Source organism: Hyaena hyaena, unplaced genomic scaffold (genome assembly GCF_003009895.1).
Source record: "Hyaena hyaena isolate Hyena2069 unplaced genomic scaffold, ASM300989v1 scaffold_442, whole genome shotgun sequence".
NCBI classification, from domain to species: Eukaryota; Metazoa; Chordata; class Mammalia; order Carnivora; family Hyaenidae; genus Hyaena; species Hyaena hyaena.
This window is the reverse complement of record NW_024081073.1, coordinates 340,287-367,464: the sequence shown is the minus strand read 5'-3', so window position 1 is coordinate 367,464 and position 27,178 is coordinate 340,287. Positions and strand designations below refer to the sequence as shown.

The window sequence follows — 27,178 nt, the reverse complement described above, 5'->3', positions numbered from 1 at the left end:
AATGGTGGGGGTGAGGGTGATACAGAGAGAGAGAGGGAGACACAGACTCTGAAGCAGGCTCCTGCTAAAGCTCAGAGCTTGATGTAGGGCTTGAACTCACGAGCTGTGAGATCATGACCTAAGCTGAAGTCAGACGCTTAATCAACTGAGCCACCCAGGAACCCCATCTCTGTCTCTCTTTTTTTGCATGTGGATGTCTAGTTGATCTAGCACCAATAGTTGAGAAGACTTATTTTTTCTCCATCATGTGCTTTTGGTCCTTTATCAAAGACCAGTTGACTGTATTGTGTGGGGTCTGTTTCTAGGCTGTCTATTCTCTTCCATTGATCTATGTGTCTGTTCTTTCACCAATACCGCACTGTTTTGCTCATTGTAACTTTATAGTAAGTCTTGAAGTTAAATAGCATCAGTCCTCCAAAAGTATTTTAAAAGTTTAAGCTGGGAACAAAAGTAGAGAATTCCTGAGAAATCAGAAATGACAAGAAAATACAAATATAAAGATGAATAACTCTAGAGATCTAATGTACAGCATGGTAACTATAGTAATAATACCACTGAGTACAGAAAATTTGCTAAGAGTAGATTTCAAGTGCTCTCATCACACACATAAATAATGATAACTATATGAAGATATGATAAGTCAATTAAATTGTCTATAGTAATTTATTATTTCTAAATAAATGAAATACAGTTATTTTATGTATATACATCAAATCAGGTTGTACCCCTTAAATATAATTTTTATTAAAAATAATATAAAAATTAAGTGTTAAAATTATAAAAATAAAGAAAACACAAATATATAGGTGTAACAAGCTTAAGAGTTATCTCTCAGGGTGAGGGGGAGTATACTCTCTAGAAACTGGCAGAAAGAGTCAAAAATCTTTTTGAGTTAGATAGTTTAAACTCACAGCTCCAAAAATTTGCATTAATATAGATCTAAAGAATATAAACTAACCAAAACAATAACAAAATCACTAAACATCTTGGAAAACAAGTTACTAGAGTGAGAATAAATAGAAAAAAACAATAAATAGAAACAATAAACAATAAATAGAAAAAAAACTACAAAATTAGTCCATTGAATCATGCAGGTAGTAGTTTTATCAGATGCAGAATTTAAGAATAGTCATCTTTGAGGTGCCTGGGTGGCTCAGTAACTTAAGTATCCAACTTCGGCTCAGGTCATGATCTCACAGTTCATGAATTTAAGCCCTGCGTCAGGCTCTGTGTGGATAGCTCAGAGCCTGGAGCCTGCTTCAGATTCTGTGTCTCCCTGTCTCTCTGCCCTGCCCCCATTCATGCTCTGTCTCTCTCTGTCTCTCAAATATAAATAAATGTTAAAAATTAAATTAAAAAAAGAAAATAGTCATCCTTAATTTGATGAAACACATAACATGTTTGGTATTTATGTACATAAAAATGAATTTGAAAATATAATTTTTTTTAAATTTACTATTCAGACAGAGAGAAACAGAGCATGAGCTGGGGAGGGGCAGAGAGAGAGGGAGACAGAATCCGAAACAGACTCCAGGCTTTGAGTTGTCAGCACAGAGCCCTATAGGGGGCTCAAATCCATAAACCGTGAGATCATGACCTGAGCTGAAGTCAGACACTTAACCGACTGAGCCACCCAGGTGCCCCAGAATTTGAAAATGTAATGAATCAACAAAAGACTAGTAAAATTAGGAAGCTTTGAAAAAACAGGAATTCTAGATGAAATATGACTGATAAAATCATAAAAATTAACTATAATTGGTATAAACACAATAGGTGGATTAAATATAAAATTAGATGAAAGAAAAAGCTATTGAACCTCTTCTACTGTTATTATTCATTATCTACACAATTAGCTGTTAAGTTCCAAAGACAGCATACTCTATTTTGTATTATTACCTAATATCATAAACCTGATAACTAAAGTACCTGCATTTTTTTTTCTGTGGAGACTTAAGAAATTCTGTCTTCTGGCTTTACAACTCAAAAGGATATCTATTGATGAGTGTTCTTGACATCTGTGAACCTAGAACACATTCAAGCTGTGGTCTCAAACAACTCGAAACTCACCAGTTGCCTTAGTATTCACAATACAGAGAAAAGGGCACAAGTATAAGACTTAGAAGCAGATTTTTGATTTGTCACTAACTAGCTGTTGCATCCTGGGTAAATCACTTAACTTTTCTGAATCTCAGGTTTCTCATTTGAAAGAAAGAAAGTGATTGTTTCTTTTTATTATGAAAGAAATACATTTTCATTTGTGAGTTTATCTCTGAGTACAGCTCAATAAATACATAAAGACTGATTATGTATCCTTAAACTAGTAATTAGACAATATGATAAAGAGCTCTAGTAAAAATCTGTACCCAAGGATTTAGTGTCTAAGATTTAGTCTTCATATTTTGAAATAGCTGCCTTAGGAGAAAAGAGAATGCTATTTGTTCAACAACCAGAATGCTCTGTAGGGACTCTCTGTCTCTCGTTGTATCTGTACAATGTCCTTATGAGAAAAATGTGATAATCCCCATTTTTTTGGAGAATGAAACTAAAGTTTTGAGCTTATGTAAGAGTTGTATGCATTTGAACCTATATCTGGCTGACTCCAAAGCCCACAGTGTTTCCATTTCATCAGGAAGCCATACTTTCCCACAAAATACTTCTTAATGTCATATTTCTGAATATGGAAATGAATGACATTTTAAAATGTTCTTAATATACCAGCTGTAATAAATAACACAGAATTTCTTTTTCTCTTGTGGATAACTTTTGGAAAATAAGGAATAATTTTGAAATAAAATTTTCCATATTTGGTCTCAGAGGAATTGGTAAATTTCTACTAAACCTATTCAAATGTTAAATTATGGAAAAACAGAATAAGCATCCTAGCCATAAAAATTATGTATGAATTGGTCAGAAACCACAGCATTCTATAATGCTGTATTTTATTATGGGAAATACCTTCTAAATAATAGCTTTTACACACCTTTGGAGAAGTCAATTGTGACTACTTAAAGCATACTTCTTATTTATGCTCACTGAAAGCTCAAATAATATTAACTTGTGTTTCTGCCTACAAAAAATTATTAAACAGCATATTTTGACCAGAAGATAGTAGAAATAGTTGATTTTCTTTTCTTTTCCTTTTTTGTTTCCTCCTTTTAAACTCAAATGTAAATGGTTTGGCTTAGTTGTTTATTTGTTTTTCTATTTGGGAAAACAATTTTATAAAGAGAAAAACAGATCGAACACTTAAAATCATAAAGACACTTAATATTTTGGTTAGATTAACGATTTCTTGGGGTTCTTTTAGTCTGAATTCTAATAGAAGGAAAGGAGATGGTTCACGGGCTTCCTGTTCAAAATTGACCTGGTGGTAGTGTAGTGGGACTCTGAATTTCTGAATATCTCAAGAGTGTGGCACTAACTACCATTTTGTTCCAGACAATCTTTTCGAAAATACTTGTATACCATACATGTTTAAGAGATAAAGATAGTCTCCTCTGAAGCAGAGGGCAGATTTGCTTGCTGTCCAATATAACAGAGCCAATGTTTTCTTATCAGAACAAAAAGCAGCTAACTTTAACCCAATATAAAATACTTGAGCTCCCTAGGCATAGGATATCTCCGCTCTACCATGAGCTTAGTATCTATCCGGACTTCCTTCATTCTACCCTTGTGGAAATTCAGGGGCAAAACGGAACACCACAAATATGTCAGTACTCATGCAGCTTCCCATGCTCTGAATAATAAAGCCGTTTGTCCCTGACCTAGAAGTCTTCTATCTTCTGCCAAAATTCATAAAACATGCCACCTGAAAGTATGATCAAATCTCAAAACCCCTCAGAATTCCTGACATAGAAAAACTTTAATTTCACCATTTAAGAAAGAAATGAATTGTGAACTTTATTCCACCTTCTTGATTGATTTGTTTCGTGGAATGCTGTCACTAGCCATGAGTGTGTACTTATTGCTTATCAACTAAGGAGTAGTTTTAAAAATCACTGACTTAAAATATTTTAGAACTGTAATAATGTGTCCCATTACCTGGTTGCAGCCATGATTTCAAAAGGTGTTATGTGAATCAGCACAAAAGAAAACTTTTTTTCCAGGAAACATGTAATTTTTATTACAGAGGAAAAAATGCCTTGAAATCACATACATCTTGGCTTTTTAAAAATTTTTTTAAATTTAAAATTTTTTATTTATTAAAATTGTTTTAATTTATAAAATTTATAAAATTTAAAAATTATTTATTTTTAATTATAAATTATATAATATAAAAATTATAAATTAAAAAATTTATAAAAATTTTATTTATTAAAAAATTTTTAAATTTTTTAAAAATTTAAAAATTGCCATTTCTTAAGGTTTGTATCCACCAGAAACAAGAAATTAGTAGCAATTTCTTATTTATAGGACACAAGTGAATTCATGAGTTTGCCTCACATTTGGCAAGATACGTGTTATTCCCATTTCACAACTGATGAGACGAAGAGTTGAAGTGATGATGACCAATTTTCCTGATTTGTAATTTAATTCTCTCCCCAACATGCAAGGTATATTAAATTTGCATTATTCAAAAATGATAGGCCATGTTTTAATAATGTATTTTTCCAACTTATTAAAATACATTGAAAGCCAACTATGGTTAGTAAATCTTGGATATACATTGAGAATCATTTCATTGTGTATGACTCCTGACTTTATGAAAGGTGCTAACAATGAGTACATACAAAACAAAAGGTAAAAATTGTTAAAACTTAAAGTACAGAAATATTTTTGTGCAAAGAAGCACTATATGCGTTTTATGATATTGGGATAGAGGAGTAAACTTAGATAGAAAAAGAAAGAATTAGAAGGCTAACACAATGTATAGAACTTCCATGTGGGGAAATAAAGAGTGATAGATAAAATTTTTCTCCGAAACAATCATAAATTCAGGATATAATTTAGAAAACAATCTGATCCCAATCTGAGAGCACCTCTACATACCTGGCAGAATTGAAAACATATCATCTCTGGAAAAATGGATTTTTATCTGTAAAAAATAATAAGATACCATGAGTCAAACCAATAGAAACAATAGTCATCACAAAAGAATATAAATAATTTATATTTATTTTTATTAGGCATTTATTAGAAAATAAATATGCTTACTTTAAGGAATAAAAGCTATCCTGGAAATATCTGCAAGAGATAGCAAATTTTAAAGGTTTCTATTTTTTTTAATGTTTTATTTATTTCTGAGAGAGAGAGAGACCGCGTGAGCAGGGGAGGATCATAGAGAGAGGGAGACGCAGAATCGGAAACAGGCTCCAGGCTCTGAGCTGCCAGCACAGAGCGCGACGCGGGGCTCGAACCCACGAACCGCGAGATCATGACCTGAGCCGAAGTCGGACGCTTAACCGACTGAGCCACCCAGGTGCCCCCAAGAGATAGCAAATTTTAGAAAACTAAGTATAAATTTTAGAAATGAAAAATAAAATAATTTAAATTAAAATCTTTAATACAGGTTTACCTGCAGGTCAGACAAAGTTGAAGAAATAATGAACTCGGAAATATGTGAGAAAACATTATCTAGGATCCAGTTCAGGGAAGCCAATAGATGAAAAGAATTAGGAAATAAAAATATGTGGAAAAAGCCAGAAAAGGTTTAACTATGTCTAAATAGAATGTGGCAATGGCTATATCCAGTAAGATAATGGCTGAAAATTTTTCTGAACTGGATGAAAGACATCATCAGCAGATTCAAGAAAATGAATCATAAGCAGGATAAATTTAAAAAAAAAATCCAGAGCTACTCATCAGAGTAAAACTTCATACAGCAGAAAACAAAAATCTTATTGAGAAAAGGAGGAGACATATTACCAATGAAGTTGCAGTTCGACTAACAGATGATGTCTTAAAAACAATAGAAGGCAGAAGAGGTAGAATAACTTCAGTGATCTGAAAGTTGTATGAATGGAACTTACTGTCAAACTGAAATTCACCAGAATAAGAACAAAATACAGACATTTTCTCTGTTTAAGTATTTTGTTTGTTTGTTTTCAAGGCACAATTTTGTATTTTTACTTATTTTTCATTTGATTTCATGTTCTTTCTAATCATTATAAGTGTGTTTTTTAATCCCCATCCACAATTTCCCTCATTCCTCCACCAACCTCTCCTCTGGTAACCATCAGTTTGCTCTCTATAGTTAAGAGTCTGTTTCTTGGGGCACCTGGGTGGCTCAGTCAGTTAAGCGTCGGACTCTTGATGTTGCCTCAGGTCATGATTTCACAGTCGTGAGATCAAGCCCCCTGTCAGGCTGTGTGCTGAACATGGAGTCTGCATGGGATTCTCTCTCTCTCTCTCTCATTCTCTCTCTCTCTCTCTCTGTCTCTCTGTCTCTGTCTCTCTCTCCCCCCCCCGCCCCTGCTCGCTCGCTCGCTCTCTAAATAAATAAAAAACAAAAAACAAAACAGTCTATTTCTTGGTTTGTCTCTCTCTTTTTTTTTCCTTTGCTCATTTGTTTTGTTTCTTAAATTATATATGTGAATGAGATCATATAGTATTTGTCTTTCTCTGACTGACTTATATGGCCTTATACTGTCTAGCTCCATCCATGTTGTTTCAAATGTGAGAACTTTATTCTTTTCTATAGCTGAATAATATTCCATTTTATGTATGTACATTTGCTTTATCCAGTCATCTATTGATGGACACTTGGACTCCTTCCATATTTGGCTATTGTGAATAATATGGCACTAAACATAGGGGTGCATGCATCCCTTTGAATTAGTGTTTTTGTATTTTGGGTGTATATACCCAGTAGTGTGATTCCTGGATCATATGGTAGTTCTATTTTTAATTTTGAAGAACCTCCATATGTTTTCTATAGCGGCTGTACCAGTTTGCATTCCCACCAACAGTGCAAGAGAATTCCTTTTTCTCCACCTTCTTGCTAACATTTCTTGTTTCTGGTATTGTTGATTTTAGCCATTCTAACAGGTATGAGGTGATGTTTCATTGTAGTTTTGATTTGTATTTCCCTGAAGAGGAGTGATGTTGAGCATCTTTTCATGTGTCTTTTGACCATTTGCATGTCTTTTTCAAGGAAATGTCAGGTCATGTCTTCTGCCCATTTTTTTAATTGGATTGTTTAGTTTCTGGGAATTGAGTTGTATCAGTTCTTTATACATTTTTAATACTAATGCTTTATCAAATATGTCACTTGCAAAGTTCATCTCCCATTTAGTAGGTTGTCTTTTGATTTTGTTGACTGTTCCCTTGCCTGTGCAGAAACTTTTTATTTTGATGTGATCCCAATAGTTTATTTTTGTTGTATTTCCCTTGCCTCAGGAAACACATCTAGAAAAATATTGTGGTAACCAACTGCCTATGCTCACTTTAAGAATTTTTATCTTTTCAGGTCTCTTATTTAACTCCTTAATCCATTTTGAGTTTATTTTGTGTATAGTGAAAGGAAGTGGTCCAGTTTCATATTTTGCATGCGGCTATTCAGTTTTCCCAACACCATTTGTTGAAGAGACCATCCTTTTCCCATTGTGTATTCATTCCTCCTTTGCTGAAGATTAATTGACCATATAATTGCAGATTTATTTCTGGCATCTCTTTTCTGTTCTTTTGATCTAAGTGTCTATTTTTGGGCCAGTACCATACTGTTTTAATTATTTAAGCTTTGTAATATAACTTTAAGTTTGGAATTTTGATGCCTTCAGTTTTGTTTTTCATATTCAAGATTGCTTTGGGTATTTGAGGTCTTTTGTGGTCCCATACAAATTTTAACATTGTTTTTTCTAGCCCTGTGAAAAATCCTGTTGGTATTTGATTACATTAAATGTGTAGATTGCTTTGGGTAGTATAGACATTTTAACAATATCTGTTCTTCCCTTCCATGAGCATGGTATGTCTTTCTATTTCTTTGAGTCATCTTGAATTTCTTTCATCAGTGTTTTATATTTTCAGAGTAAAGGTCTTTTGGCTTTTTGATTAAGTTTATGCCTAGATATATTATTGCTTTTGGTGAAATTGTAAATGGGGTACTTTTAAGTTTCATTTCCTGCTACTTCATTATTAGTGTATAGGAATGCAACAGGTTTCCATATGTTGATTTTGTATCCTACAACTTTGCTGAATTCATTTATCAGTTTTAGTAGTTAACAGTGGAGTCTTTAGGGTTTTCAATATATAGTATCATGCCATCTGCATGTAGTGAGAGTTGTCCTTTTTTATGTTGTCTAATTTCTGAGGCTTGGACGCCCAATACTAGATTGAGTAAAAGCGGGGAGAGTAGATATCCTTGTCTGGTTCCTGACTTAGGGAAAAAGCTCTCAGTTTTCACCTAGTGAGTATGATGTTGGCTGTGGGTTTTCCATATAAGGCCTTTATTATGTTGAGATATGTTCCCTTGAGACCTACTTTGCAGAGGGTTTTATTATGAATAAATGTGTACTTCGTCAATTTTTTTTACTGTCTCTGTTGAAATTATCACGTTTTTTAATATATGCACCCTGATACCTATTGTAGCATTATTTATAATACCCAAGATATGAAAGCAACCCAAGTGTCCACTGGTAGATGAATATATAAAGGAGTGGTACATATATATACAATGTAATATTACTCACTCATAAAAAATAATGTAATCTTGTCATTACAAGATTGTCATTAGTGACAACATAGGTGGATCTAAAGGGTATTATGCTAAGTGAAATAAGTCAGACAGAGGAATACAAATACCATGTGATTTCACATATATGTGGAATCTAAAAAACAAAAACAAAACAGAAACAGACTCATTATACAGAGAACAAACTAGTGGTTGCCACAGGGAGAGTACATAAAATAAGTGAAAGGGATGAATAGGTACAAATTTCCAGTTATAAAATAAAAAGCCATGGGGATGAAAAGTACAGCATAAGGAATATAGTCAATAAATTTGTAATAACTTTGTATAGTGACAGATGATAACTACACTTGTGGTGAGCATTTTATAATGCATATACATACTTGTTGAATTACCATGTTATACATCAGAAACTAATATAACTATAACAAGTATATTTCAGGTAAAAATAAAGATATAAAAGGGATAAATTAACTGCTAAAAAAAAACCAAAACAACAACAAAAACAACAAAACCTTAGTCAGACCTTGGTCAGACCACCAGGTTTAAGTGCCTAACCCAGCATTTCTACCTGTGAGCAAGTCACTAAATTCTTGCTGTGCCTCCCTTTTCTCCTCCCTGATTATACTGTATCTACTTCACTGAGTGGTTGTGAGGATTAACTGAGATAATGTGTCTAACATATTTAGAAGGCCTGACACAGAGTAAGGGCTCTAGAATGTTACTAGATGTGTTACAGATCTAATCTCCTTTAAACAAAATATTCAACATGTCTAAGTGGAGATTCATTACATCAAAGATAATGTAAGGGATGGTAATTTTATGCTTTTCTATTACAGGTCTCCAGACCTATATTCAAATGTTAATTTTTGTGGACCAGAAATGCAGGTGTTAGAAATTACAGAATACTGGGTATCAGATATATATATATACACATGTATATATATATACACATATACACATACAGATAACTGGGTATCAGAGATAGATACATTGTCTTCCTAATAGTACAAATCTAGGAATTTTGAGACTACAATTATAGTAGCCTCTTTGAACTAGCATAGTTAAAAATAGGGAGCTTGTCTATGGCTTTACTCTTCCCTTTCACTGTTGACTGGCTCTTTGCTTCCCAGGTGACATGGTCAAAAATACTATTTCCTACAATTCCAAGTTTATATGCTAATGCTCCAGCTATCAGAGCAACAGAATGAATTAATTGTAACTTTAGTTCCAGCTCTACCCATGTCCCAGACCAAGAGATTGGGTTCCCTTTGTAACCCTTTTTGGAGAGAATGGTTCCCACCCTTGGTTCCATCAACTATGACTCGTTAGTAAACATACCCACTGGGAATACTCTATACAATGTGTGAATGGAGGAAGGGGAAAAACCCAGAAAGGAGGGGCTCGGAGTTAACTCAGAGGGTGTCCGCTAAATGTTGTTCTATGAATCTCTGTTGTGGGAGAGAAATTAGAAGTGCTAGAAACTACAGGTAATGAAGACAGTTCAGAGGAAATGATGTGAACTCTGAGATAACACTATAACCAAAATTTTATTAATTTATGACTATGACTTTAATTATACATTGCCTCTGACCAAAAACTAATGAGAATAGAAAAATGCTTGATTAGCAGAATTTTATTTTACCAAATAATTTTGGGGTGGGACATATCCATTCGTAAGGGAAAATGAAATAGCTGTGGTTTATATAAAATCACATTCTCACTTTGACTATTCTTAAAATCAGTATTTATTTGTGAATTATTAATATAACAATTAGGACTGAATTTTTTTAAGAGACTGTACTTCTCCTCATAGCTGATATTGAGTAAATGATTTTTTTAGAATATAACTTATCCTGCAACTGCTGACTGTGGGATGTAGAAAGCCCTAAGTAAGATGTGTATTTACTGCAAAGATTAATCTCTAATCTCATCATATTAGCTCTAAAACTAAATATAGAGTTTTCTGTTCCTGGTAAACAAATAGAATAACAAAGTATGATTATATGGCTTTTGTTTTTTCTCTTATTGATATGACATATCACGTTGAGTGATGTGTGAATATTGAACCACCCCTAGAATCCTGAGAATAAATCCCACTTCATCATGGCTTATGACTTTTTAACATCTTGTTGGATTCAGTTTGCTAATATTTTGTTGAAGATTTTTGTATCTATAATCATGAGAGATAACTGATCTGTGGTACGTGTTTTTTGTTGGTGTTCCTTATTTGGTGTTGGTAACAGGGTGATACTGGCTTCATAGAATTAATTTGGAAGTTTTTTTTCCTCTTCTATTTTTTGGAACAGTTTGAGAAGAATGAGTATTAACTCTTTTTTAAATATTTGATCGAATTTGTCTGTGAAGCAATCTGGTCCTGGACCTTTGTTTGTTGGGAGTTTTTTGATTATTAATCAATTTCATTGCTAGTAATTGGTAGTTTATATGTTTCTAGGAATTTATCTATTTCTTCTAAGTTTTCCAATCTGTTGACCTATAGGTTTTCATAAATTTCTGTTACAATTGTTTGTATATCTGTGGTGTTGGTTGCTATTTCTTCTCTTTCACTGGTAATTTATTTGGGTTATCTTTCTCTCTCTCTCTTTCTCTCTCTCTCTCTCGATGAGTCTGGCTAGAGATTTACCAATTTTGTTCATCTTTTCAAAGAATCAGCTCCTGGTTTCATTGAAATGTTTTATTTTTTTTAGTTGCTGTATCTTTTATTTCTCATCTAATCTTCATTAACTCCTTTCTTTTGCTGGATTTGGGTTTTGTTTGTTTTTCTTTTTTCTAGTTACTTTAGGTGTAAAGTTGGGTTCTTTATTTGAAATTTTTCTTGCTTTTTGAGGTAAGCCTGTATTGCTATAAGCTTTTCTCTTAGAACCCCTTTTGCTGCATCCCAAAGATTTTGAACCCTTGTGTTTTCATTTTCATTTGTTTTCATGTAATTTGGGATTTCTTCTTTGATTCATTAGTTGACCTGTTAATTGTCTAGAGGCATGTTATTTAAATCATGTATTTTTGCCCTTTCCAGATTTTCATTGTGATTGAGTTCTAATTTCATATCATTATGGTCAGGAAAGATACAGGATATGACTTCAATTTTTTTTTTTTTTTGATTTGTCAAGACTTGCTTTGAGGCCTAATATGTGATCTGTTCTGGAGAATGTTCCTTGTGCACTTGAAAAGAATGTCTATTCTGCTGTTTTAGAATGGAATGTTCTGAATACATATGTTAAGTCCATCTGGTCCAGTGTGTCATTCAGAGCCGCAGTTTCCTTGTTAATTTTCTGTTTGAATAATCTGTCCATTGTTGTATGTAAGTTGTATGTATTTGAGTCCACTGGTATTAGTGTATTACTATCAATTATTTCTTTTATGTTTGTTATTAACTATTTTATCTATCTGGGGGCTTTCATGGTGGGTACATAAATATTTACAGTTATTATGCCGTCTTGTTAAATTGTTCCCTTTATTATTATATAGTGTCCTTCTTTGTCCCTTGTTCCATTCTTTGTTTAAAGTTTATTTTGTCCGTAAGTATTGTTACCCTGGCTTTATTTTGGCATCGATTTGCCTGATAAATGTTTCTCCATCCCCTCACTTTGAATCTGCAGGTGTCTTTCAGTCTGAATGAGTCTCTTGTGGGCACCATATAGATGGGTCCCTTTTTTTTCCCCTGTAATCTGTTACCCTATGTCTTTTGATTGGAACATTTAGTCCATTTGTATTCAAAGTCATTATTGATAGATATGTATCCATTGCCATTTGTTACTTTTTGTGATTGTTTCTATAGATTTTCTCTGATCCTTTCTTCTCTTGCTCTTTTTCATGTTTTGTTGGCTTTCTTTAGTGATATACTTAGATTCATCTCTCTTCATTCTTTGCACATCTATTACTGGTTTTTGATTTGTAGTTACCATTAGGTTTGCATATAACATCTGCATATAGCAGTCTATATTAAGTTGATAATTGCTTAAGTTAAGACCCATTTTTTACTCCTTTTCCCACCCATGTTTTAGGTATATAGTGTCTTATTTTACATCCTTTTATTTTATGAATCCTTTAACTAAGTTTTGCAGAAATAAAAGCATTACTAAACTAAGAGAAATTTAAAAATATTTTGAACTTAATGTAACTTCTGAATCCAATGGAAGTGAAATGAAGACACCACTTATTATAAAATATGTGGGATGCAGCAAAAGAAGTGCTTAGAAGGAAATTTATGGCAAAGTGCATATATTAGAAAAGAATAGGGGCACCTGGGTGGCTCAGTTGGTTATGCATCCAACTCTTGATTTTGTCTCAGGTCATAATCTCATGGTTCGTGAGATCAAGCCTCGTTCTGCAATGACAGTAAGGAGCCCACTTAAGATTTTCCCTCTTCCTTTCCCCCTCTCTTTCTCAAAATAAATAAACAAATGTTTATAAAAGATCTAAAATCAATTTTCTAAAAATCTACCTTAGGAAACTTGGAAAAGTAGAGCAAATTAAAAGGAAGCAGCAGCAAAAAAAAAAAAAAAAAAGAAGAAGAAGAAGAAGAAGAAGAAGAAGAAGAAGAATTAGAGAAAAAAATCAATAAAATTGTAAACAGGAAATCAATAGACAATATCGATGAAACCAAAAGCTGGCTCTTTGAAAAGATCAATAGGATTAATAAGCCTCTAGGCCAAGCTAACTAAAAAAAAAAGAGAGGACACAAATTACTAATATCAGAAATGATAGAGGGGACATCACTACTGATTCCATGGACAGTAGAAGAAAAATAAAAGTATGCTGTGAATAGCTCTATGCCCATAAATATAATAACCTAGATGAAATGGATCAATTCTTTGGAAAACAATTTGCCAAAACTTGCATAAGAATTAATGTACAAGCTGAATAAGACTGTATCTATTAAATAAATTAAATAAAAAATTAATCACCTTCCAAAATGGAAAGTACCAGGCCCAGAGGGGTTCCTGGTGAATTCTATCAAACATTTAAGGAAGAAATTATACAATTTCCTATAATTTCTTTCAAAGGATAGAAGCAGAAGGGATAATTCATTCTTTTTTTTTTTTTTAATATTTTTATTTCTAGGAGAGAGAGAGAGACAGCGTGAGCAGGGGAGGGTCAGAGAGAGAGGGAGACACAGACTGTAACAGGCTCCAGGCTCTGAGCTGGCAGTCAGCACAGAGCCCGACGCGGGGCTCGAACCCACGAACCGCGTAATCATGACCTAAGCGAAAGTCGGACGCTTAACCGACTAAGCCACCCAGGCGCCCCGATAATTCATTCTTTAAGGCCAGAATTACCCTAGTAACAAACACATAAAAAGACTTTACAAGAAAACTACAGACCAATATCTTTCACAAACATGATTTAGAAAATTGTCAACAAAATATTAGCAAATCAAATCCAACAATTTATACAGAGAATTATACAAATTATACTGGGATTTATCCCATGTATGCAAAGCCAGTTAAACATTCAAAAATCAATGTGTTCAGCACATCAACAGGCTAAAGAAGAAAAGTCACATGATACCTACAGAAGCAAAAATTTTTTTTTCACAAAGCCCACCCATTCCTGATAAAATTCAGTAAACTAGGAATAGAGGGAAACTTCTTCAAATTGATAAAAAAAAAATTTCTACAAACAAACCTACAGCTAACATCACACTTAATGGTGAGAAATTCAAAGCTTTCCCACTAAGATCAGGTACAAGACAAAGATGTTGCCTCTAACTACTTCTTTTCAAACTTGTACTGGAAGTGCTAACTGATGTAATAAACAAGGAAAGGAAATAAAAGGTATACAGAGTGGGAAGAAAAAAGTGAAATGTTTTTGTTTGCAGCAACATGATCATCTATATAGAAAATTTAAAAGAATCAATAAGAAAACTGGAACCAATAAGCAATTATAGGAAAGTTTCAAGATGTAAGGTTAATATACAAGAGTCAACCACTTTCCTATGTACTAGCAAATGACAAGTGAAATTTGAAGTTAAAAACACAATACCATCCACATTGCCCCTCCAAATTAAATACTTAGGTATAAATGTAAGAAAAGATATATAAGATCTATGAGAAAAGCTATAAAACTTTAATGAAATAAATTAAAGACCTCAATAAATTGCCAAATATTCGATGTGCACGCATAGGAAACCTCAATATTGGCAGGTTCCAGTTCCTCCTAATTTGATCTGTAGACTCAGTGAAATCCTAGAAAGTTGTTTTGTGGATATTAACAAACTGATTCTAAAATGTATATGAGGAAGTAAAAGACTCAGTATAGCCAACACAATATTAAAAGAGTGTCTTTGCAACAAATGGTGCTAGAACAAGATGACATCCACATTTAAAAGAATCTAGACATAGACCTTATACCACTCAAAAATATTAACTCAAAATAGATCACAGAACTAAATGTAAAGTGCAAAACTCTTAAGACTCCTAGAAGATAACATAGAAGAAAATATGGATCTAGATGAGTTTGGTTATAGCTATGACTTTTTAGTTACAACACCAGTGGTGCAATTCATACAAGAAATAATTTGATAATTTTGACTTCAATAAAATTAAAACTTGTTTTCTGCTGAAGACAATGTCAAGAGAATGAGAAGACAAGCCACTGACTAGGAGGAAAATTTTGCAAAACATTTATCTAAGAAATGACTACTATCCAAAATATACAAAGAACTCTTAAATCTCAATAAGAAGAAAACAAACAACCTTATTTTTAAAAAATGGGCTAATGACCTTAACAAACACTTAACCAAAGATGATATACAGATGGCAAATAAACATATGAAAATATTTAACACTTCCTATGTCTTTAAGGAGATGCAAATTACAACAACAAGATACCACTACACACCTATTGGAATAGACAAAATTATGATACCACCAAATTCTGACAAGGATATGGAGCAACAGAGTTCTCATTTATTCCTGATAGGAGTGCAAAATGTTTCGGCCACTTTGGAAGACCGTTTGGAAATTTCTTATAAAACTAAAAATATTCTTACTAGAGGATCCAGCAATATCACCTTTGGTATTTATCCAAATGAGTTGAAAACTTATGTCCACACAAAAATCTTCACAAAAATGTTTCAGGCAGCTTCATTGATAATTGCCAAAATTTGAAAGCAACCAAGACGTCCTTCAGTAGATAAATGGATAAACTGTATAGCACATCAGGCAATGGTATGTCATTTAACAATGAAAGCAAATGAGCTACCAAGCCATGAAAAGACATGGAAGAACATTAAATTCATATTACTAAGTGAAAGACGCCAACCTAAAAGACTATATACTGTATGATTCCAAGTATGTGACATTCTGGAGAAGGCAAAACTATGGGGATAGTAAAAAAATCCGTATTGTTGGGGCTGTGATTGAGGAGAAGGAGTAAAGCAGCAGAGCACAGAGGATTTCTAGAACAGTGAAAAACTACTCTGCATGATACCATTATGTGGATACATGTCATTATACATTTCTCCAAATCTATAGAGAGTTTACAGCATCAAAGGTAAAATATGGCCTTCGGATGATTATGATGTCTCAGTGTAGATTGTAACAAATGTACCACTGTGGTGGGGAGTGGAAGTGTGTTGATAACGGGGGAAGCTTTGAATATGTGGGGGAAGGAAGTATATACAAAAATATCTCTCCCTTCAAATTGTGTTTTAAGCCTAAAAATTAACTTAAAAATGAATGTTATTAATTAATTTTTAAATAATATGTGACAAAGATTAAAGAAGTACCGAAGAGAAGTCAAAAATTCTAAACTATATTGGGAGAATTTTATATGTTTCTCAGTAATTTATAGTACAAGCACTCAAAAAATCAGTAAGAACATGGTTTGACAAACCAATTTAATAACATTTGCTTAAAAGACATGTATAATACACTCAATGACTGGAGAATGCACATTACCCTCGTACACATACAGGACATTGACAAAACTAACTTACACTGGCCTGATTTCAGGTCTCAAAAATTTCTTAAGGATTGAAATCACGTGCAGTGTGCTTTCTGAATAAAATATAATAAACTATAAATGAACCATAATAAGATAAGCAGATAGTCTTTATTTTCTTGAAAATTAAGAAACATCTGAAAAATTCATGAGTCAAAAATCATAAATATTAAAAAATAACAAAAAATCTATGTATTGCAGTATAAAAGCAATCCTTAATAAAATTTTTAAAACTAAAACAATTCATCAAAAAAGATACATTTTTTGAAAGAAATTTGATTAACTCCTGCCAAGTCTCATTATGAAAATGAAAGAAAAAGCACAAACAACTAGTATCAAGAATTAAAATGGGGCAGGATGACAAATGATCCAAACTAAAACTGTAGTAAGGGAATATTGTGAACAACCATATGGCAGTACACTTGAAAATTTGGAGAAAGTGGACAGTTCCTAGGAAAATATAATACCCAGACTGAACTTGTCTCTGATGTTTGCCTAACATGGTAGGCAAACAACCAGGATGGAAAAAAATTTCCAACTGTGATAGTATTTTTTAAATCATGTGCCAAAGAATGTGTCTCCCAAAAAAGGTACAAGACTTTATCAGGGAAACTGTAAAACTCTATCAGGAAATGTTAAAGAAAAAACTATAAATAATATATGAATTGAAAGACTAAATTTCAAAGATTTAAATTCTCCCAAAATTAACAGTGGATAATATGTAATCTCAATTAAATCCCAAGAGGTATTTATGGACACTGACAAGCAGAATCTAAAAATGTATGGAAAGGCCAAATCCTCAAATAGCCAAAACACATTCAACAAAGATGATTAAATTGAGAGAGCCTGCCAAACACCATAACTTATTATTAATACACTCTTATTATGGAGCTTACACAAATGAGAGTGAATATATTGTGGTGCGGTATGATATCATATGATATGGATGGGATGAGATGAGAAAAGATGACATTGTAGTAATTCTAGGATAGGGTAGGGTAGGGTAGAGTACAGAAATTGACAAGCGATAGAGACCGCTGTATATATGCTTAATTGAAATTATAAGAGAAATCGCATTCTAAATCAGTGGAAAATAGGTAGACTTTTCAATAAATTTTAAACAGTTATCTATACTAAAACATTTATTATGTCCATATTAAAGATCTAAATATATGAAGCAAAATTATAAAACTTACAGAAGACAATGTGGAAGAATATAACATTGGATATGGAATTATTTCTTTAACAATATGCAAAAGTACTGGTCATCTTGATATATTTACATTAAAGTTAAGAATCTCTATGAAACCAAAATGTCAAAATAGGAGTGAAACAACAGCCCACAGAGATGGAGAAGGTATTTGCCACACATATAATCAATAAAGGTCCCATATCCATAATAAATAATTCCTAAAAGTCATTAAAATTCCAATAGCCTATTAGAAAAAAATAAATAAGAAGCTTTAACATATTCTTCACAAAGAAATCTAAAAACTTATGAACATATATAAAGGTGTTTAATCTCATTTTGTAGCAAATAAATACAAATTTAATCTACAAAGTTAAAAAAAAAGCCTAACAATCAGAATTGGCAAAGAAGAAGTCAAACTTTCACTTTTCTCAGACGACATGATACTCTACATAAAAACCCGACAGACTCCACCAGAAGCCTACTAGAACTGATCCAAGAATCAGTTATGAAGGAAATAACCTATGAAGGAAATTGAAGAAGACACAAAGAAATGAAAAACATCCCATGCTCATGGATTGGAAGAATAAATTTAGTTAAAATGTCATTACTATCCAAAGCAATCTACACATTCAATGCAATTCCAATCAAAATTGCACCAGCATTCTTCTCAAAACTAGAACAAATTATCCTAAAATTTCTATGGAATCACAAAAGACCCCGAACAGCCAAAGTAATATTGAAGAAGAAAACCAAAGCAGGAGGTATCATCGTCCCTGACTTTAGCCTCTACTACAAAGCTGTCATCATCAAAACAGTATGCTATTGGCACAAAAACAGACACACAGACCAATGGAATAGAATTGAGAACTCAGAATTGGACCCAAAAGTATACAGCCAACTAATCTTTGACAAAGCAGGAAAGAATACCCGGAAAAAAGAGTGCCTAACAAAATAGTGTTGGGAGAACTGGACAGCAACATGCAGAAGAATGAAACTAGATCATTTTCTCACACCATACACAAAAATAAACTCAAAATGGATAAAGGACCTGAACATGAGACAGGAAACCATCAAAACCCTAGAGGAGAAAGCAGGAAACAGCTTCTTTGACCTCCACCGCAGGAGCTTCTTACTTGACACATCCCCAAAAGCAAGGGAATCAAGAGCAAAAATAAACTGTTGGGGCCTCATCAAGATTAAAAGCTTCTGCACAGCAGAGGAAACAATCCATAAAACTAATAGGCAACCGATGGAATGGGAAAAGATAGTTGCAAATGACATCAGATAAAGAGTTAATATCCAAAATCTATAAGGAACTCACCAAACTCCACACCCAAAAAACAGTGAAGAAATGGGCAGAAGATATGAACAGACACTTCTCCAAAGAGGACATCCAGATGGCCAACAGACACATGGAACGATGCTCAGCATCCCTCCTCATCAGGGAAATACAAATCAAAATCACACTGAGATACCACCTCACGCCGGTCAGAGTGGCTAAAATGAGCAAATCAGAGAACTCTAGATGCTGGCGAGGATGTGGAGAAACGGGCACCCTCCTACACTGTTGGTGGGAATGTAAACTGGTACAGCCTCTCTGGAAAACAGTGTGGAGGTTCCTCAAAAAATTACCAATAGAACTCTCCTATGACCCAGCAATAGCACTGCTAGGAATTTACCCAAGGGATACAGAAATGCTGATGCATAGGAGCACATGTACCCCAATGTTCATAGCAGCACTCTCTACAATAGCCAAAACATGGAATGAGCCTATGTGTCCATCAACAGACGAATGGATCAAGAATATGTCGTTTATCTATACCATGGAATACTACATGGCAATGAGAAAGAATGAAATCTGGCCATGTGTAGCAACATGGATGGAACTTGAGGGTGTTATGCTGAGTGAAATAAGCCGGCAGAGAAGGACAAATATCATATGTTTGCACATATAGGAGGATTAGGAGGAATTTAATGGAGGATCTCAGGGGAGAAGAAGTGGGGAAATAGTGGGGGGGGGCGCGGAGAGAAGCAAACAATGAGAGACTCTTGAAAGCTGAGAACAAACTGAGGGCAGATGGGGGTAGTGGGAGGAGAAGGGGGGAATTTGGCATGGAGGAGGGCACTAGTGGGGATGAGCACTGGGTTTTATATGGAAACCAACTTGACAATAAACTATTTGTAAAAAAATTAAAATATTTAAAAATTTTAAAAAAGCCTAACAAACCAAGATTTGGAAAACACATAACCAATAGGACTTATATTTTGTTGATTGAAGTATAATTTAGTACAATCAATTGGAAAAAATATTACATATGGTGGACTTGAAGATATCTATTTCATACAATCTTTCAAATACATTTTTAGATGCTTGCTCCGTAGGAGCTTATACAAGGATAGTCAGAGCAGTGTTTTTCTTAATAACCCCAAACCAGAAATAGCCCATGTGTACAGCAACAATGGAATGGATAAACTCTAATACATCCATACTTTGGAAAACAATATGGCACTGAAAAATAATGAAGTGCACCTGTTCACAGCAACATAGATGAATCTCATAAACAATATTGAGCCAACAAACACAAAAGATACCTACTGAACTGTAGCAAGCAAAGCTATACTATAATGCTTAATAATAGGTAGTAAGAATTTTAAAGGAAATCAAGAAAGTCAACGTTATAAACTTTAGCATAATGGTTATTCCTAAGAGAAGAGACTTTTGAGGAAAACTCATATGTAAGCAGTGTTCTATTTTTTTAATGATCAGATGTCACATGGAATATGTATTTATATTTTTATTTATAGAATAATTTTAAATAATTTATGCATAATGTATATAAAATATAATTTATATAATATTTATGTGTTTATAATTAATTATAAATCTTGAAACTATAAACATCTGGTATAACCCATATTTTTTGTAAATTGTATATATCCCAACAAAATAAAAATGACAAAAAAGAGCTTTCAGTGCTCTCGTTGCAGCACATATACTAAAATTGGAATGATATAGAGGAAATTAGCTAGGCCCTGCACAAGGATGAAATGCAAATTCATGAAGTGTTCCATATTTTGCTTTCCTTCCTAATGCTGATGAATGACAAAATATGTCTATGATACACAAAGTGACTTGATCAATTTAAGTCTCTTCCAGCTTCAAATCCCGCTCCAACTTCTCCTTTAAAAAAGAGCTTCCACATATCAATATTTATATAAGTAGCTTAAAGCCAAAAATTAATTTTGTAGGGAAGAGTTGTAATGCCAATCTTGACTTTTTTCCTCACTAGAATGTAAGTAGATTAATAATATTTTTACCTATCTTTTCCTTTTTTTAATTATTATTATTTTTAATATTTTATTTATTTTTTAGAGAGAGAGCAAGAGCAGGAGAGGGTCAGAGAGAGAGGGAGACACAGAATCCGAAGACAGGCTCCAGGCTCTGAGCTGTCAGCACAGAGCCCAATGCGGGGCTCTAACCCACTAACCGTGAGATCATGATCTAAGCTAAAGTCCGACGCTTAACCGACTGAGCCACCCAGGCACCTTAATTATTTTTTAAAAAATATTTAGTTTTGAGAGACAGAGAGGAAGCAGGGGAGGGGCAGAGAGAGAGGGAGACACAGGACCTGAAGCAGGCTGCAGGCTTTAAGCTGTCAGCACAGAGCCCGTTGCTGGGCTTGAACTCACCTCGAGATCATGGCCTGAGCTACAGTGGGACACTTAACCGACTGAGCCACCCAGGTGATTCTGCCCTACTTTTCAGTTAAATGAAATCAATGAATGGAGGTCCTTATTCATTTACAAATGAACTTCTGCTACCTGAAATAAAAATCTTTCTAAACAAAATATAATGAAAGAAAAAATTTTGCATTAATAAGGCATACACTTAGAAAACTTTTAAATCTTAAGTGTATGAAGATACTTGTTTAAAATATAACTTACGGAGAACAGTATGTTTGGGACCAGGTTTATTTGCCTCTAATATATTTGTCATTCAAACTGTGAAAGAAAATTATTTTTACTTATATTTACTATTGCTTTTTATAATGCAATATTTTAATATAATTCAATATTTTATTTGATGTTAGATCTGTAACGGAAGCATATCCATATTCTTTTTGACAAGTAGAAAAATCATCACATGCAGAAAACTAATAGTTAATGAGAAATGCATTATGAGTGTATTAACATATGTGCTATGAGTGTTTCTGTTTTGCACCTATAAAAAACAATGATTATAATGATATAAAAATGTTTAATTGGGTCCATCAATTAGTGTATCTATCATCAGCATATCAATACACTACTACTTATTGGCTTCTTTTGAAGTAAAACTAGTAAAGGAAATTAATCATATACTTGGCCCTCAATTAAGATATGTACATAAATGAGTAGAATTAAAGATGTCTCTTTACCAAAGTAGAAGCTTTTATATACAGCAAGAACCTGAAGTCCAACTATACAAACAAACAAACAAAAAACAGGTGGAAGTAATATTTATGTGGCCCTATGACCATGATATTTTGAGAGCCAGCCTACTTATATCACCGGCCTCTCCGTTAGTCCATTGGGTGGGCCCTAGTTTGGATGACCTAGTATATTAACACTCCCTGAGGGAGTCTAGATTGGATAAGGGAATATTTTCCAACAGTAATTAAATTGAGAGAGTGAAACAGGAGAGAATCATGTCAATGGAAACTCCTTCATGGTTATTACTGAGCAATTGCTAAAAATTATTTGAAATAACTTGAAATCAATTAGGACTGTTTACCCTTGTTATCTTTTGGAAATTAACTTTTTTTTTAATTAAAGACACACTAAAATCCTCATATATTATGAAATAAAATACATTTAAAAAATACCTGTTACAGGTTTAGAATTCTGGTAAGGAGGACTCCTGGACTCCCCCAGAAAATTGTTCTTTCTAGTTTTGTGGTTAATCCTGGAATCTTTCCAGTGACCCCCGGAACTTTAGTCTTGGCCTGGATTTGGAGACTCCTACAGATAGTGTCACCTCCTGCATAGCTAAATCTTGGCCCGTGGCAACTGAGATAGCGTTATATAGAGGAAAAAACTGAGGCAGAGAGAAGGTAGATAATTTGCCCAACATTACACAATTAGTAGGTGAAAAAGCCAACTTATAACATGCAAGATAGATGCTAGCAGATAGATGACTCTGGTGTAGCCTCTCCAATATAGACTGAATTAATTTGTTCTATAATCAGTTTCTCATATGTCACAATTCCAGAACCTCTTCTAATGAAAAATTAAGTGGTGTGCCAGATTTATAGGAAACACAGAAAGCAATCTTAGACAGTGGCTACCAGGTACTTCTAAAAACATTATCCTGTTAACACTTAATATTACTTAGAAATGGGTAAATCTGCTAAAACCATGACAGTGAAGGATGAGTACTGAATTTTCCTTTTACCCTAGGTTCCAATATGGGTTGGCATAGCACTGTTACTGATCCTGTCATTTAAAGCTTTTTTGTTTACCATGGATTTTTGCATTAATTTTTATTTAAAATATTACGTTAAAATATTATTAACCTTGATTCCTGAGATTTTTGTTACCCCCTTAACTTTTGTTCCTGAAGTATTTCATTTGCCCCACTTGACTTACCCTAGCCCCCACCCTAGTTAACAATATGGAGACATATAATACATTAATGTGGCTATACATATGACTGTATAACTTTATATTGGTCTCGCAGAAGAAGCTGAAGGACTACTCTTTTTGTAATATTTGGTACACCACTATAAAAATATTCATGAGGAGATTAAATTCCACTGAATATACAAATGGCAAAGAGTATCCTTTCTGGTAGAAATATATAGTAGTTGAATACAGAAGACCTATTGTAATTGGTTAATAAGAATAACTACATCCACTTTGTGAATCTTTATGTTATTTCAGAGGGATTCACTTAAATGTAACACTTCTATAATGTTGAAAATAGCATCTGCAAAATCTATATATTTTAAAAGATAATTTAGTAACTAACTTTCCTTTACTTTCATAATGATCATTTATTCATATACTTTATGTATCACCCAAACCCCAAAGAGACAAATTTTGAGAATTAGTGTAAATGTCAGAAACTAGCAAATATTTTTCATTCTAGTACTTTTTTTTAAGCCTCCCTGCCATAAAATATAGTGAAATATGTAAAGGAGTGATTAGTGCTGCAGTTAGCCTTTGACCCTTACATACAGCTTTGGCTCTATTCCCAAAATTTCTGTTTTTAAAGTTTTGCAACAACAATCCTTTTCTTTATTCATGCAATAATTTTCCTTAGTGATCAATTACATATTTATTTAAATATATCTCAAAAGAATAGGAATGTTGCTTGTCACACACAAACAGCTCTTAGAGTTACTGGTTTCATGCCAATGCCGTCAACTTTCCAACAACAGATTGGATTGGTTAAGGAAGAAGCCATAAACAGCCTATCAACAAGTATTTATACAGATGTTAATTGATTTAAAATGCTGTCAGTGTAACATTTATGCCAAACTCCAATTTTATTTGTGCTTTATTTGTGAGGTATGATGCAATAACTTCTTTTAATAAACATGTACAGACCACTTATACTTTATAATGGAAACATATTTTTAGTGTTTCCAACATGAGATACATAGAATCAGCCATTTATCAAAATTACCAAAAATATTTCCAATGCATATAGCCTTTTGCTCATCATGCAACTATGTCCTCCAACAGCTTTTGGTAAAGAGATGAACTCATCCCTATCCGTGAAACCAAGAAAATTTTTTATTATATTACTAAGAAAGGCCATTAAGGGAAAAGAAAATAGTCATGGGAAAGTTGCCATATTACTTAAAATATAAATAATTAGCTTTTTCTTGTCCCAAATAATAATTGAATCTTAACCTCTCTCTGTATAGGATATTATGATATACTGAAAATTTAGAAAACATTTATTTGAAGCATATGGGTTTAATGAACACATTTTTTTCATGAAGAAAAGAATAATATTTCCATTAATTTCAAAAGAGACTTCATTTCTTTTGGTGATCTTTCTAAGCTAAACTGTGTTTCTCTAGGATTGCATATACTATGGACATTTTATAAAGTAGTCTTATATGATGGGGTAGTTTTTGTTTGTTTGTTTGTTTGTTTAATTTGCCATCTTTCATTGGCAGTTTTAATCCCAAACTAATTACGACTTTCAGGGCTGAGGTTTCTATTGCAATGATTAAGTTAATTACGTATGGGAATATGTTATCCTCCACAATGCACAAGGTTTATCTACATGCTAAAAATCTAAATCCCAACTCTACATTTCTCAGGCCACTTAACACAACAGTACTCAATTGACAACTATTCCTTCATTTCTCAGATATTTATTGAGCACCATCCTGCTATGTACCCCTTAGAGAGCTTATATATAGTAAGCAAAACAGACAAATGAATAGGAAAGGAAAATAGAACATAATAAATGCTAATGGAATCTTTATAGGAATCTTTGGAGGACATCTCCAAGTTAATTTGAATAGGGAATGCAGTTTTGGCAGATCAAGGACTTACCCCAAAGAATATACTTTCTAAACTGAGACCTAAAGACATGAAACAAAAACACCATTGGCAAAGTGGGTAATCTGAAGCATAGACCTATAGGCAAAAGAAACCATTCTGAGTAATTACAATATATTTGAGTGATTGAGGCAAAAATCTAACATGTGTCTAAACGTATATGCATGGATTGTATTCCATGCAAAAAAAAAAAAAAAATGAACTTAATCCAAAGGCAATGGAGAACCAGGAGTTTAACCTATGAAACAGCAAAATTGGATTTATGTTTTAACAAGGCCTTTTACAGTACAGAGATAGGTATATGGGAGGAAGACCAAACAAACAAACAAAGAAAAAGACCAGTGAGAGGGCTGTTAAAGTAATTCAGAAGAAATGATGGTAGCCTGACATAAAATAGTGGCAACAGGAATTCAGGAAATCTGACAGATTGAAAAGAATTTAGGAGGTAAAATATGTGATTGTAGAGTGTGGAAGAATGCTGGTTCAGTACAACTCTGGTCTCTGACATACATTGACAATGGTGATCCAATTTTGGAAATTTGGAAAAGGTGGGATAATACATGAGTTCAGCTTTCTTACATACTCAGTTTAAATTATCTGAGGGATGTCTGTGTCAAAGCTTTGGATGGTTACATGTTTCAAAAGGAGATGATGAAAGTGAGCGAAAAACTTGGATGAATATCCTCATACAGGAAAATTATAGCCTAAGAAAAAAATGGGGCCAGGATCAAACCTGAGAAGAATCCTGAGGTTGGAAGGGATGGCAAGGGAAGAGGAGTCCTTGAAGGAAACTGTTTAGATAAAAAGTCAGAGAAAAAACAAGGAGAGTGTAATGAAACAAAATCCAAAGGAAATAAGACTTTAAATTAATGAAGCAAGGCCCAAAGAAGTAGGAAAGGACAGGAGGTAAAAGGTTTCAGTTTCTGTAGGCAGAATGGTGCCTCTTCTACAACAAAAAGGTTTTACTGAGCTGCCTGACTAATGACAAGCATCCATTAAGTTATCCATATCACCATTACTCTTCCTATGCAAGATGCTAAAAACAGAACTTCCTCTGCAAGTTTAAAAGAGTTAATTGTCTTTTCTTCTTCTCAGTGACAGGAGTAATCCTGAAATAGTTTAAGCAAAACAGAATCAATTTCTTCAATATGTGAATTGCAGTTATCTTCAAGTACATCCAGCCAACTTCACCAACATGCTTGTTCTGTTTCTTAAACTGAGCACAGGCCAATCTACCAATCTATGCCTTAGGGTTAAAATGGTTAATATGAACTGGACCCTTACAGTGAAATCTCTCATCTTTACTCAGGGACTATTGTTTAGAACCTTGGCTGAGCGCTGATGTAAAACCACTTAGGTTTATGGAGTGTTATTGTAGAGCTGAGGAAAACTTTCCAAAATGAGTACTTTAAAAAGTGACTATTGCAAGTATATGTCATTATTTAAAAAAAACAAAAAACAAAAAAACAGAAAGACACAGATTTTTTTATTTTTATTTTTTATTTTACTATTGTAAAAATAGTAAATAAAAATTTAAAAATAAAAGTACAATTGTTACACAATGATTCTCTACATATCAAGAGTAGATAAGGTTCTAGCTATGGGCTCAGTTGATTATCAGTGGTCATTGAGTCCTCACTATTTTCTATCACCACACTTATGAGTCCAACATCCGGTCTGGTTAACCAAGAAAGACAGATAAAGAGGCTGGGACTCTGCTGGAGAAAAAACTTAATGGTATACAGTAACTGGAAGTGGCAATGTCAAAGGTTCCCTTTGCTTGAGTCTCCCTTATAGTTTCTATACAAGTTTCTATATACCTTTATGGCCAG

General features: G+C 33.4%; 1 protein-coding gene and 1 non-coding gene across 2 annotated transcripts in view; both read left to right on the top strand.

Moving 5' to 3' along the window:
• LRRIQ1 (leucine rich repeats and IQ motif containing 1) overlaps nucleotides 1-27,178 on the top strand; it is a 210,904-nt gene that overhangs the window by 147,627 nt on the left and 36,099 nt on the right. The window lies entirely within an intron of this gene.
• LOC120245939 lies at nucleotides 20,757-20,861 on the top strand. Its single transcript, XR_005531937.1, has one exon. It is a non-coding gene; the product is annotated as a U6 spliceosomal RNA (small nuclear RNA).